Consider the following 13,729-nt stretch of genomic DNA (forward strand, 5'->3'; position numbering starts at 1 on the left):
TTATTGGTTTTACTTTGACATCCATACCTTATCCGTTCAAATTGCCGGTGTCACCAGCAAACAAGAAAAACTTTTGTTATGCAAAAGCTCCCTCTCAGTTCTTGATAACATAGGCCTGACTTGTCCAAATGAATAGGCTACAAAATGAGATGGAAACAATGAGTAAGGAAATTAAGCTTGGGTGTAACCTTGAGAATTAACAGCCCAACACAAGGCCCCTTCCCAAGTCCACCAAGAAAAGCACCCCTCAGTAGAGTGGAGCACTTTATCCTGAAGGCCCATCATCACTCCCAAAGGGAGAGACAGTGGGAAACAGATGAGGTCACTAAGGCTGCATTTACACAGGCAACCAAATTCTGATATTTTTTCCACTAATTGGTCTTTTGACCAATCACATCTTTACACATCTGATATTTTTCAGAGCTGATCTGAAAGACCAATAGGTGAACAAAAATATCAGAATTGGGCTGCCTGTGTAAATGCAGCCATAGTAAGCTCACTCACGATTCCCATGGTAACACATCTGTTAGCAAGGGGTTATATGACGCCATACTGCGTGAATGCAGACCGAAGGAATTTACAGGAAACGGCAGGATGATCCCAGAAGACTTAGTACATGCCAAATACATGTGCAAAGAGGAGAAGAGGCGTAGCAGAAAGGAAAAGGATAAGGGCCCAACAATGCTTCAGTTCCCCTCCCTCGGAGTGAACCTTGACCCTCCTTACAGCCCATTCCACTCCTGGCTGATCGGTAGCATGCCCAGGGGAGATGTGAGTGCAGCTGAAGAAGTTAACTCACAAACCAACCATCCACTGTGTGATTAGGCTACATCACAAAAGATTGAATTCTGCTTCATTGTTACTCTTATTTTCATAAGTTTTCACATAAAACACTTTAAAATCAGTCATACAAGTCTCAAATCCTACTCTGGAACATCACCAAAACAATCATTTATGGATTAAATCAAAATGGCTGCCGCCCAGTCAACAACGCATTGGAAAGTCAATTTCAAGAGATTTGACATCTGTGGAGGTTAACCATGCCAAATGCAAACATGATTCCCTTGCATGTATTTTTTTCTCATAAATAATATTCAGTGACATTAATTTATAATCCAGCTCAGTTCAAATCAACACAAACCCTCAGTTTCATGCACACAACTCCACACAAATCCACTGACAATGCATGCAGTAGCCTACACGCAGGCCTGAATTCAGTGATTCAATTACCACGGAATTCAGGTAAAACCAATCAAATTACCAAATTAACCAAGTCCTGTCAAGACAAAAAACATTTGCTTACACACAAACACACAATGCATGCAGAAAACGCAGGCCTGAATTCAGTGACGAATTACCATACAAATAAACTAAAACCAATCAACTGACCAGCGTTAGATTAACACAGTTAACCATAACCATTTACTCACAACTTAAATTCTCAAAAATGAAGGGACATGGGCTAACCAGTAACTTTGGTTATGTAGTAAGTCAAGAGTAAGTCAAGATATTATGGGCTGCTTATCCAGAGCCCTGTTCTGTCTGACACGGTCTCTGCAATCAGTACCTGAGGAGAGGTGGTGGCCATGCAGCCAGCAGCAGTCACTTCGGTCTAGGCTCCAGAGAAAAGGCTCAACTGATAAAGGAAGAATGAGAAACTGAACGCCTCTCTTATTCGTTCTCTCGCTGCAGCGCAGACAGACGCATCGTCCCTGCGGTGGCTAGGCCGTGAGGGGAGCAAGCCAAGATACCGCCCAGACCTTGCGTCTCTCTGCCTCTTTCCCTCCCTCCCTCCCTCTCTTCCTCAATTCAGCAAAACAGCAGCATCATGGCCTGATCTCCAACATTTTCCCTGGTTGCTCTCAGCATTCCAGAAACGTCCATGCATTCAATGAACACTCCTTCCAATAGGAAAACACACGGCAATGCATACAACACACAAACTCACATACAGGAGTGACACACGTTACCTTCAGTTTTGGTTTAATAAACTGGGACATGATGACAGGTGCCTGCGCAGGCTAAAAGCAACAACATACACCACAGTTTCATGTCAGATCAACGGGTTATTTCCAATCATTCAAAAAGAGGAGAGAATTAAAACGATCGCTTTGAACGAACATTACATTTTAGTCATTTAGCAGACGCTCTTATCCAGTGCATATTTTTTTCATACTGGTCCCCCGTGGGAATCGAACCCACAACCCTGGCGTTGCAAGCGCCATGCTCTACCAACTGAGCTACACGGTCAATGTCAACATGACTTGTTGACATTGATAAATACAGTTGCAATAAGAATATTCATTCAGTCGCAGCATTATAAAAGTGTCTGTTATTCGCTTGGCGTCGAGTGTGCATGCCCAAAGTGAGAGGTGAGTTAGAACAGCCAACCAGCAGCCTGATAGGCCACTGAGGCCAGGGTAACAGCATTGGCATGACATCCAGATAAGAGAGGCTCCTTAGCCTAGTTCATATGGCGTTAATGCCGCTACACACTTTTCTACGTAGTTCTACGTGGGAGACTCTCATGAAACCAGTTTTAACCATGGCAGTATCAAATAGAGTTAGAAAACCATGATGCATCTGCGAGAATCAAGTATCATTCTGAAGACGAAGATGCCTAGTTTATGGCACAGTGTCTTATTTGAAATCAATTTTACAATTGCCTGAATTTTACATTTTCACCCCATATTCTCATTACCGAAATGCGACCGGATGAAATTATTGAGTAATTTTATACTATTTTACTTGAGAAAACCGAACTTATTTGAATAAAAAAATTCACCCATGATGCATCCTCTAGAGGAGTAGTCCTTAGATGAGCACAAGTTCATTGAATTTCTTCAAGTATATCTTGTTCTCAAACACACCCTTTACGACACTTGAGGGCGGCAGGTAGCTTAGTGGGTAAGAGCGTTGTGCCAGTAACCGAAAGGTCGCTGGTTCTAATCCCCGAGCCGACTAGGTGAAAAATCTATCGATGTGCCCTTAAGCAAGGCACTTAACCCTAATTGCTCCTGTAAGTCGCTCTGGATAAGAGCGTCTGCTAAATGACTAAAATGTAAATGTAAAACTTGAACTTTTCATTACCAAAATAACTAAAAAGCTCAAATTGGGAAAAACTTAGGGAACATGGAGACATGAATTGGCTTTAGTGATGTGGTCAATGGTTTGCTGACTCATAATGGCTGTCTCCTATTACTTGCAGATTGAGCCAAGAGCCTCATTAAAACACACATTTCTCATTACCAAATAATTTGTAGGTCTATTTCTGTAATGATAATGAGGTAATTCTAATGTATAGTCAACAGGTGTCCTGTGCTGGTAACTTTAATGATTTACTAGGACCACTGCTTACACCTATTGTATAGTGTTCTTGTAAAACATCAGTTTTTTGATTAAGTAGGGGTTGTCAATAAATATGGGTGTATAAACCCCATTTCATTTACTTAAATATACACAATCTGGAGTTTGTGTTTCAGCAAAGAGCAACCCCGCCACTTAAAGGAGGATATCCCCCATTTTGACACGTGCACCTGTTTTAACACTTACCTATACTGTTGTTTGACATCCCAAGACAGTTGTTGGTCCATATCCCACATATTTAGATACTTTATAGGCATATCATGTTATGCCATTTGCCCATAGGATCCCATTCCCAAAATGCAAACTAGGCAACACTCATTACTGAAACATGCATTCTCATCTCCGAAAACCATTTTGGAAAAATAAAACGTATACTTTAGCAATTTGGGCTTTAATCTGATAGTGTGTCTTTTGTTCTTTATACATATACAAAAGTATGAGGACACCCCTTCAAATCAGTGGATTCGGCTATTTCAGGACACCCCTTCAAATCAGTGGATTCGGCTATTTCAGGACACCCCTTCAAATCAGTGGATTCGGCTATTTCAGGACACCCCTTCAAATCAGTGGATTCGGCCATTTCAGGACACCCCTTCAAATCAGTGCATTCGGCTATTTCAGGACACCCCTTCAAATCAGTAGATTCGGCTATTTCAGGACACCCCTTCAAATCAGTGGATTCAGCTATTTCAGGACACCCCTTCAAATCAGTGGATTCGGCTATTTCAGCCACACACGTTGCTGACAGGTGTCTAAAATCGAGCACACAGCCATGCAATCTCCATAGACAAATATTGGCAGTATAATGGCCCATACTGAAGAGCTCAGTGACTTTCAACGTGGCACCGTCATAGGATGCCACCTTTCCAGCAAGTTAGTTCGTCAAATTTCTGCCCTGCTAAAGCTGCCCCGGTCAACTGTAAGTGCTGTTATTGTGAAGTGGAACGGTTTAGGAGCAACAACAGCTCAGCCATGAAGTGGTAGGCCACACAAGCTCACAGAATGGGACCGCCGAGTGCTGAAGCGTGTAAAAAATCGTCTGTCCTCGGTTGCAACACTCACTACCGAGTTCCAAACTGCCTCTGGAAGCAACGACAGCACAAGAACTGTTCGTCAGGAGCTTAATGAAATGGGTTTCCATGGCCGTGCAGCCGCACACAAGCCTAAAAACACCATGCGCAATGTCAAGCGTCGGCTGAAGTGGTGTAAAGCTTGCCGCCATTGGACTCTGGAGCAGTGGAAACGCGTTCTCTGGAGTGATGAATCACCCTTCACCATCTGGCAGTCGACAGACGAATCTTGGTTTGGCGGATGCCAGGAAAACACTACCGGTCCCAATGCATAGTGCCAACAGTAACGTTTGGTGGAGGAGGAATAATGGCCTGGGGCTGTTTTTCATGGTTCGGGCTAGGCCCCTTAGTTCCAGTGAAGGGAAATATTAACGCTACAGTATACAATGATATTCTAGACGATTCTGTGCTTCCAACTTCGTGGCAACAGTTTGGGGAAAGCCCTTTCCTGTTTCAGCATGGTAATGCCCCTGTGCACAAATCGAGGTCCATACAGAAATGGTTTGTCGAGATCAGTGTGGAAGAACTTGACTGGCCTGCACAGAGCCCTGACCTCAACCCCATCGAACACCTTTCGGATGAATTGGAACGCCTACTGCGAGCCAGGCCTAATCGCCCAACCTCACTAATGCTCTTGTGGCTGAATGGAAGCAAGTCCCCACAGCAAGGTTCCAACATCTAGTGGAAAGCCTTCCCAGAAGAGCAGCAAAGGGGGGGGACCAACTCGATATTAATGCCCATGATTTTGGAATGAGATGTTCGACGAGCAGGTTTCCACATACCATTGGCCATGTAGTGGATGTGTACAGACAAATAATTATGACAAAAAACAAGCTTCAGAAAAGATTGTGTTGCAGTAATGAGAAATTACGAAATACATTTGAATAATTTACTTTTAAATATATTTGTTTTCAGTGTTGTTTAAATAAAGATAAATAAAGATCCTAATGTTAGTGATCCAAGAGGAATTATGATGGAAAATGTTCGTTTTTTGTGTGTCAGTTGTGTGAGAATAACCCGCATACTTTGGTGAGGCTCAAATTTTAGAACGGACCATAACCGGCGCTCTGTTTGCGTAGGGCCCTTTAAACAAAACTGACAAACTGAACAGAACATATACGGACAGTATAACTGAATTAGGGTGGCCTCTGTCCTTGACCATTTCAGACAGGGAGTGACTAAATGGATAGGGGTGCTTTAAATTAGACTACTTCACTGTCACTAAGTAACACATTCTCTGTTCAAATGTGATTATCAGTCAGCCAGCAGAGAAACCACATAGCTGACCATGTTAAACAAACATTGGGGGAAAAAGCGATTGAATATGCCAGGAACTGGAAGATAAATCAGTCCACTGTTAATATGTTTAGGGTTAGGCCTATATGAGGTTTGGACTTTAAAAAGGAATCCATACAACATATAATTTGTATATATTTAAGTGCTGACTAAACGTTTTTCATGTGAATTTGTCCTTGGTCATGTGTCTCATTCACTCTGGTGACAGTTGATGACCTCAACCGTGTTCTTGAACCCATCAAGAATGCAAAACACACATCAAGAACGCAAAACACAGACCTGCTAAGGGACATTACGGTATTTCATTACGGTATCTCTTATGGTTTGAGCAGTTTGTTGTTGAGCCACACCCATTCTGTCACCCTTCAATAGAAACAATGTGCATCAGCTATGAAGGGAAGTGGGTGGTGGTGGGTCAGTGGGCTTAGAATATATACACATTTCTGAGCATGGTGGATGAACTGCCTTGACTACACAAGAAGCTAATGAAGTTAGTTCATTTTGGTTCCTGCCTGGCCCCTTCCATTCTATATATTTCCAGTGATTACATCATTGAAGGGATAGGGACAGACAGCAGCATTATGATTGCTCCACCTAACCCACCGAAATGCTAAGCGGAGCTTCATTCCCCCATCCAATCGGTTCAGATCTGTGCATAGTAGGGCTAGGGACTATTGGAAGGAGTTAGGGGCTAAAATGCAACCAGGCCTGAGTTTGGAACATACCGTCTTTAGTCTGGAGTGATGACTGGAAGACTAAATTCTGACATTGGTGCAAAATACCAGACGCACTATGAGGACAGAGAGGAGACAACTGAACAGGCTCATCCATAACGCAGAAATTCTTTCAGCACTCAGGCCGCAGCTCGGAGAATAGACCTGAAATTCTATTAATAAATTAGCACAGAATTAGGCCATCAGCTAGAAAATTGGTCTTACTAGCTCACAGGAGAAGTAAATACTAAAACAGCTAAAGGCAGCAAACACAGATCACAAGCCTTGCATGCTAATCTTTGAGGACGTAGTTGTTACTTTCTCCATGGATTTCTCACTGAGGATGGAAAAGGCTTATGTCATGTCCACAATTGGCCACCACCCTTGAAATGGGTGGTGGTTGGGACTGTCAAAAGCAATGATGCAAGCGAGGCACAGCGTGGTCCAAATTCTCAGAGGTCATCACCCACCCAGCTGGGCAAATCCTCTCCCTGTGACTTCAACACTTATATCTATCTTTTATTTTTATTGGCAAGGCGTGTTTGTTCACTTCTGTATTGCCTTAGGGCCTTCGCAAAACTTCTAAAGAGGGTGGACTGCTGACAGGAGCAGCTGTTCATCTGAGTGGTGTTGGAGTAGAGACAAATATTGTCAAATATTGATAACTTTGCATTTATTTTGATTTTTATTAATTTTGTTTTGGGTGAGTATAAACTCAATTTAGTGCAAGAACTTTACCACACCATTACATTTTAGTCATTTAGCAGACCCTCTTATCCAGAAAGACTTACAGTTAGTGAGTGCATTCATTATTATTTTTTTAATATATTTTTTTCATACCATCAAGACAATTGGTGGTTCTCACCATCAAGACCATTATAATCAGAAAGGATTAGGTATACAAGGGCTAGCAATACCACCACCCAATGTGAGATCCATCAAAATGCATTGAAAGCGAGGTGAAAGACATATCGACAAAGGCCATCGACACCACCCAATGACTGAATAACTAAAACAATGAACAGTCAGCTGACAATAGCTGTCAACTGCGCTGCTAAGTGTGCTTTCTGCTTACCGTGAGAATGATTCGTTTAGGTTATTCTTAAAGCCGTAATTTAGAAGTATGTAAATATTTGCCACTGCAGTATTGCTGCTGTTTACAAACGCTTTGGCTGGCTAGACCAACAGCCGATCCCATTATATTCAACAGCATTCCAACTGTATGGCCGTGGTGCTGGGCGGGTCCTTCGCCTTTGGCCGACACGAAATATGTCTTCCGTCGCCAACTGACAATAAATAACAATTGATTAAATAATGTATCTATACTAAGGTCAATTACATACCATATGTATAAATGGGTATTTGATTTGTAAACATTTAATAGCTGCACATTTTGCTGTTGAATGGGTCGTTGTGTGAGCTCGCTCGGTCAAAGTCAACGCAAGGAAGCTTAGCTAACTTGCTAGGAAGCTGACAAGCCGTGTTTCTGCCTCAGCTAGCTAATGAAGCTAGCCTCCTCCATAAGGATAAGTCTGTAATAAATTAAGTTATAAATTAAGCTTTTTATTTTATACCAGGGAGGAAGTGGCGGTGCCCTGACAGTTATGTAAAAAATTGTATAGTAGGTTTAGAAACTCTGTGGTTCTGTTGTCGGGTTTGCATCTCCCAGATGGCTCAATGTTTAGTTGCATCTAGCTAGCTTAGTTAGCAGGGGGGTGGTGAGGCCACTGAGGTATATGATGAGGCGTTTTGTGAGTGACTGAAATGCTAGCCCACACAAGCTACTAGAAAAAGCAGAAAGTGCAGGATGGTAAATTACTCTATGAATAGGCTAGTTAGTAAACGCCAAATCCGTTTTTATTCAAACCCACCACGTGCACGCTTACCTCTACTTTGCAGTTAGCTTGGGTAGCTTTCTAGAACCGGATCAAAAACGTGTGGAAACCTCCCGGAATGAAATAGCTGTCGACGGCGTCGAGCTGTTTCGGCCTGTAGCGCGAGCTGTTTGGGATGTCGCAAGTGACATCATACACCGCAGCACCGAATGTGTGACGGGGACTACCGGGAAATACCGAACCTCATCATCTCATACTTTTGCATGCTCATGTAATACATTTGTAATAAATGTGACTTAAATTATCATTATTTTCCAGTGATAATGAAACTATATCATATCACATTCATTTAGTGACTGTTTCACATGTGTAGAAGTAGACTGGGTGTGTACTCGTGCAGGATGCAGGCCATTTAGCAACTACCCTGGCCTTGTGCCACAGAATACATGGTGGTTCTATACAAATATGTATAAAAATGTGTATGTTTGTATTGTATGTACTATCGTATCACCTTATGATTGTTGTCTTATTCATAGAAATAAAACATGTTTTGTTTTGTAATGCCCCTGTATCGAATTACCAACATTACCAATTCTAGGCCTACAGTAGTACTGACTCACTTGGGTGGGTTGGGAAGCCTGCACACATCTAACATAATTTATTTGTAGCAAATAACACAGAATACCTACTCCTTCCAACATGTGATCACAGAAAACAAAACTCACTCTCAAAGTGTGCATCTAAAGAGAAAGAAAGATGATAGGCTTGCCCTGGATTGCCCATTTCACATGCCTATGAACAGAAGGACAGTAATGTGCTTCAATTTATATTATAATGCAACATGTTTCCCAGATGGCTCTTTGTCTTGAAGTATCACCCTCCTCAGCAGACATGCATGCAATGAACCATGTCACAACTTTCAATTTCCGGCTCTGTTTACATTAGACAGCCCAATCAATATAGAATGACAAAGAGGACAGAAACAACCAATAGAAAGACACCCGCCTCTCTAGATCCAGAACCCCATATAAACCAGCAATCAACCCTTGTAATCTTCACATTCATTGCAATGACAGACACAGACCAGACTATGAACATGTCAATTTCTGAGGCATCCACAGTGTCCAGTGAGAACTTGGCAGCAAAGGACAATGGCAGCAGCATTACATTCCACTTGTAAGTACCATATTTCTTTACTATTATCCTGTTGGCACTTCCATGAATTAGTCCTTTGCTGAATTGAGGTTGCCATACCAAATTGTTCTATTGCAACTGATCTGCCGCTGGCTGAAAGGTGATGCAATAATACAACTAATTATTTGCTCAACAGCTTTGATACAGTTGACTCAGGACACAGTTTGCGACCTGGTGTCATCCCAACCAATTTTGACGTCCAACAATTACAGGTAAGCCTATCTTGGCTTTATTTTTGCTGTTTTGTGTGCTAATACTATCTGGTGTGACCATGCCTTGTGGAACATACTATTGCCTGATTTGCAGGCAGGCCCAACACCCGACCTCACTTTTATCAACACTCTATGCAAATGCTATCCACATCCCCCATTCTGTCACACCTCTGGGAAGCAGTCGGTGCTGTTGTGATTACAGCCTGTAGGTCTGATGATGTGATTGGAAGTTAACTTTTACAGTATTCTATTGGTAAACTCAGATTTCGAATCCAAACAACTCAAATGGTTATAAAAGGGTCTTAGACTCATTGTGTCTTTCTCTTTTGTTCCTGACCTGCTGTGGTGAGATACCTACACTGTCTCTCGGTCTCTCCTCCCCATGGACTCTTGGGGCGTGGCCTTTCAGGCCATGAACTCTCTCACTTTCCAAGCTGGAAAGGACAATCAAAAGACATTACTAGGTCTAAGTGTTTGCACCAGATGCAGTTATCACCTATTATCTTTTCAATCAGAATTAAAGTGTGTCAGTGTGTTAAAAAACAGACTCCAACACTCAACAATTATTTGTGTTCGAATTTGGTATAGATTTATCTGAATTTGTCTTTGTTTTGATGTTTTCCAGGAAATGCCTAACCTACCTAGTCCAAGAAGAACTCTTCATGAATTTCAGTACAACAATGCCATGAGAAGTCCCACGATTGCTCTCTGTTCTTGTAAAGGATCTCCCATCGCTACCACAACCCACCTAATAGCCGAAATGAGTTCACGAGATGAACTGAAAAACAGACTCCGAAGACAGTTAGTGACAACAATCCAGCAACGTGACGAGTACCAGAGGAGAGACAGAGAAGCCAAAGCCAAAGTCAGGATGTTTGAGAGAAAGGCCATTGTGTTGAGGGCACAGGTCAGTGCTTTACGACCAGATCAGATCCCTTTACGACCTGGTCAGATCTCAAACAACTCAGTGCGAGCCGGCAGAACAATACAGGTAGGTCTACTTTTCTGGCTAGGCTGTGTAGGTAGGGCTGTATTTTTGTGCAGAAAGTGAAAGCTAAAGACAAATGGGGTGACCATTCCTTAAACATAACGAGGGCCAGATTTATGTGTCAATTATTTGTGTTGAAATTAGATGTAGAACTTTTAGCTTTATTTTGATCTCTTCCAGGAACTGTGTGAACAGGCTAGACAGTATCGAATGCCTATTCCGAGAATAACTGTTTGTGGATCTCAGAACAATGCAATGAGAGGCCATGGTGACACTCTCTGTTCTTCTTGTGGCCAACCTCTCACCTCAATCAGCATACGCCTACGGGCGGTGATGAGATCCCGGCAAGTACTGAAAAACACCTTTCGAAGACAGTTAGCGATGATAATCCAGCAACGTGATGAGCTCAGGAGCAGAGCCAGAGAAACTGAAGCTAAAGGGAGGATTTTGGAGAGAAGGCACATTCTGATGAAGGCACAGGTCAGAGCTGTGCATGAGGCCTACCTAAGAGATATTGTGTTAGGTAATCTCAGCAACCCAGAAACAAATGTTGTGTGAGCCTTGGGTTCTGGAACCGGAGGATATGATACAGTGAGGGAAAAAAGTATTTGATCCCCTGCTGATTTTGTACGTTTGCCCACTGACAAAGACATGATCAGTCAATAATTTTAATGGTAGGTTTATTTGAACAGTGAGAGACAGAATAACAACAAAATAATCCTGAAAAACGCATGTCAAAAATGTTATAAATTGATTTCCATTTTAATGAGGGAAATAAGTATTTGACCCCTCTGCTAAACATGACTTAGTACTTGGTGGCAAAACCCTTGTTGGCAATCACAGAGGTCAGACGTTTCTTGTAGTTGGCCACGAGGTTTGCACACATCTCAGGAGGGATTTTGTCCCACTCCTCTTTGCAGATCTTCTCCAAGTCATTAAGGTTTTGAGGCTGACGTTTGGCAACTCCAACCTTCAGCTCGCTCCACAGATTTTCTATGGGATTAAGGTCTGGAGACCACTCCAGGACCTTAGTGTGCTTCTTCTTGAGCCACTCCTTTGTTGCCTTGGCCGTGTGTTTTGGGTCATTGTCATGCTGGAATACCCATCCACGACCCATTTTCAATGCCCTGGCTGAGGGAAGGAGGTTCTCACCCAAGATTTGACGGTACATGGCCCCGTCCATCGTCCCTTTGATGCAGTGAAGTTGTCCTGTCCCCTTAGCAGAAAAACACCCCCAAAGCATAATGTTTCCACCTCCATGTTTGACGGTGGGGATGGTGTTCTTGGGGTCATAGGCAGCATTCCTCCTCCTCCAAACACGGCGAGTTGAGTTGATGCCAAAGAGCTCAATTTTGGTCTCATCTGACCACAACACTTTCACGCAGTTCTCCTCTGAATCATTCAGATGTTAATTGGCAAACTTCAGACGGCCCTGTATATGTGCTTTCTTGAGCAGAGGGACCTTGCAGGCGCTGCAGAATTTCAGTCCTTCACGGCGTAGTGTGTTACCAATTGTTTTCTTGGTGACTATGGTCCCAGCTGCCTTGAGATCATTGACAAGATCCTCCCGTGTAGTTCTGGGCTGATTCCTCACCGTTCTCACGATCATTGCAACTCCACGAGGTGAGATCTTGCATGGAGCCCCAGGCCGAGGGAGATTGACAGTTATTTTGTGTTTCTTCCATTTGCGAATAATCGCACCAACTGTTGTCACCTTCTCACCAAGCTGCTTGGCGATGGTCTTGTAGCCCATTCCAGCCTTGTGTAGGTCTACAATCTTGACCCTGACATCCTTGGAGAGCTCTTTGGTCTTGGCCATTGTGGAAAGTTTAGAATCTGATTGATTGATTGCTTCTGTGGACAGGTGTCTTTTATACAGGTAACAAACTGAGATTAGGAGAACTCCCTTTAAGAGTGTGCTCCTAATCTCAGCTCGTTACCTGTATAAAAGACACCTGGGAGCCAGAAATCTTTCTGATTGAGAGGGGGTCAAATACTTATTTCCCTCAATAAAATGCAAATCAATTTATAACATTTCTGACATGTGTTTTTCTGGATTTTTTTGTTGTTATTCTGTCTCTCACGGTTCAAATAAACCTACCAATAAAATTATAGACTGATCATTTCTTTGTCAGTGGGCAAACGTACAAAATCAGCAGGGGATTAAATCATTTTTTCCCTCACTGTAATTGTGAGAAATGGGTAGTTATTCGATGCAAGGTGATTTGCAGTTCACAGCAAGTCAATAGCCTTATGACAGGCGTCTGTATTGAGAAAGTTAGGTGAAAAAATTAAAATATACAAACAATTCCCATGCATTTGTGCATAATTCTTTTGAATACCATAAAGATCTTTGCTTTTCTGTACAATATTTCACACAAAAATTATACATTGTATCTATCTATTTCCCTTTTACCTATAGTACCAGTTTGGACACACCTACTCATTCAAGGGTTTTTCTTTTCTTACTATTTTCTACATTGTACAATAATAGTGAAGACATCAAAACTATTAAATAACACATATGGAGTCATGTAGTAACCAAAAAATGTTAAACAAATCAAAATATATTTTATATTTGAGATTCTTCAAATAGCCAGCCTTTGCCTTGATGACAGCTTTGCACCCTCTTGGCATTCTCTCAACCAGCTTCACCTGGAATGCTTTTCCAACAGTCTTGAAGGAGTTCCCACATATGCTGAGCACTTGTTGGCTGCTTTTCCTTCACTCTGCCGTCCGACTCATCCCAAACCATAGCCTGGAGGTGTATCGGGTCATTGTCCTGTTGAAAAACAAATGATAGTCCCACTAAGCCCAAACCAGATGGGATGGCATATCGCTGCAGAATGCTGTGGTAGCCATGCTGGTTAAGTGTGCCTTGAATTCTAAATAAATCACAGACAGTGTCACTAGCAAAGCACCCCCACACCATATCACCTCCTCCTCCATACTTTACGGTGGGAACTACACATGCGGAGATCATCTGTTCACCCACACCGCGTCTCATAAAGACACGGCAGTTGGAACAAAAATCTCCAATTTGGACTCCGGACCA

General features: G+C 42.5%; 1 protein-coding gene across 2 annotated transcripts in view; it reads right to left on the bottom strand.

Annotated features, from left to right (window-relative positions):
- The window catches only part of sptan1 (spectrin alpha, non-erythrocytic 1), a 49,651-nt gene extending 41,198 nt beyond the window's left edge, over nucleotides 1-8,453 (bottom strand). The window contains exon 1 of one of the 2 annotated variants that reach the window (XM_041897597.2): nucleotides 8,332-8,453. The gene's annotated coding sequence lies outside the window, so the exon portion shown is untranslated. Of the gene's footprint in view, nucleotides 1-1,567; nucleotides 1,583-8,331 lie in introns of those variants that run through there. The other variant, XM_045224971.1, reaches the window with a different exon arrangement.
- Between the last annotated feature and the right edge of the window lie 5,276 nt (nucleotides 8,454-13,729).

This window comes from Coregonus clupeaformis, chromosome 15 (genome assembly GCF_020615455.1).
Source record: "Coregonus clupeaformis isolate EN_2021a chromosome 15, ASM2061545v1, whole genome shotgun sequence".
Classification (NCBI taxonomy): domain Eukaryota; kingdom Metazoa; phylum Chordata; class Actinopteri; order Salmoniformes; family Salmonidae; genus Coregonus; species Coregonus clupeaformis.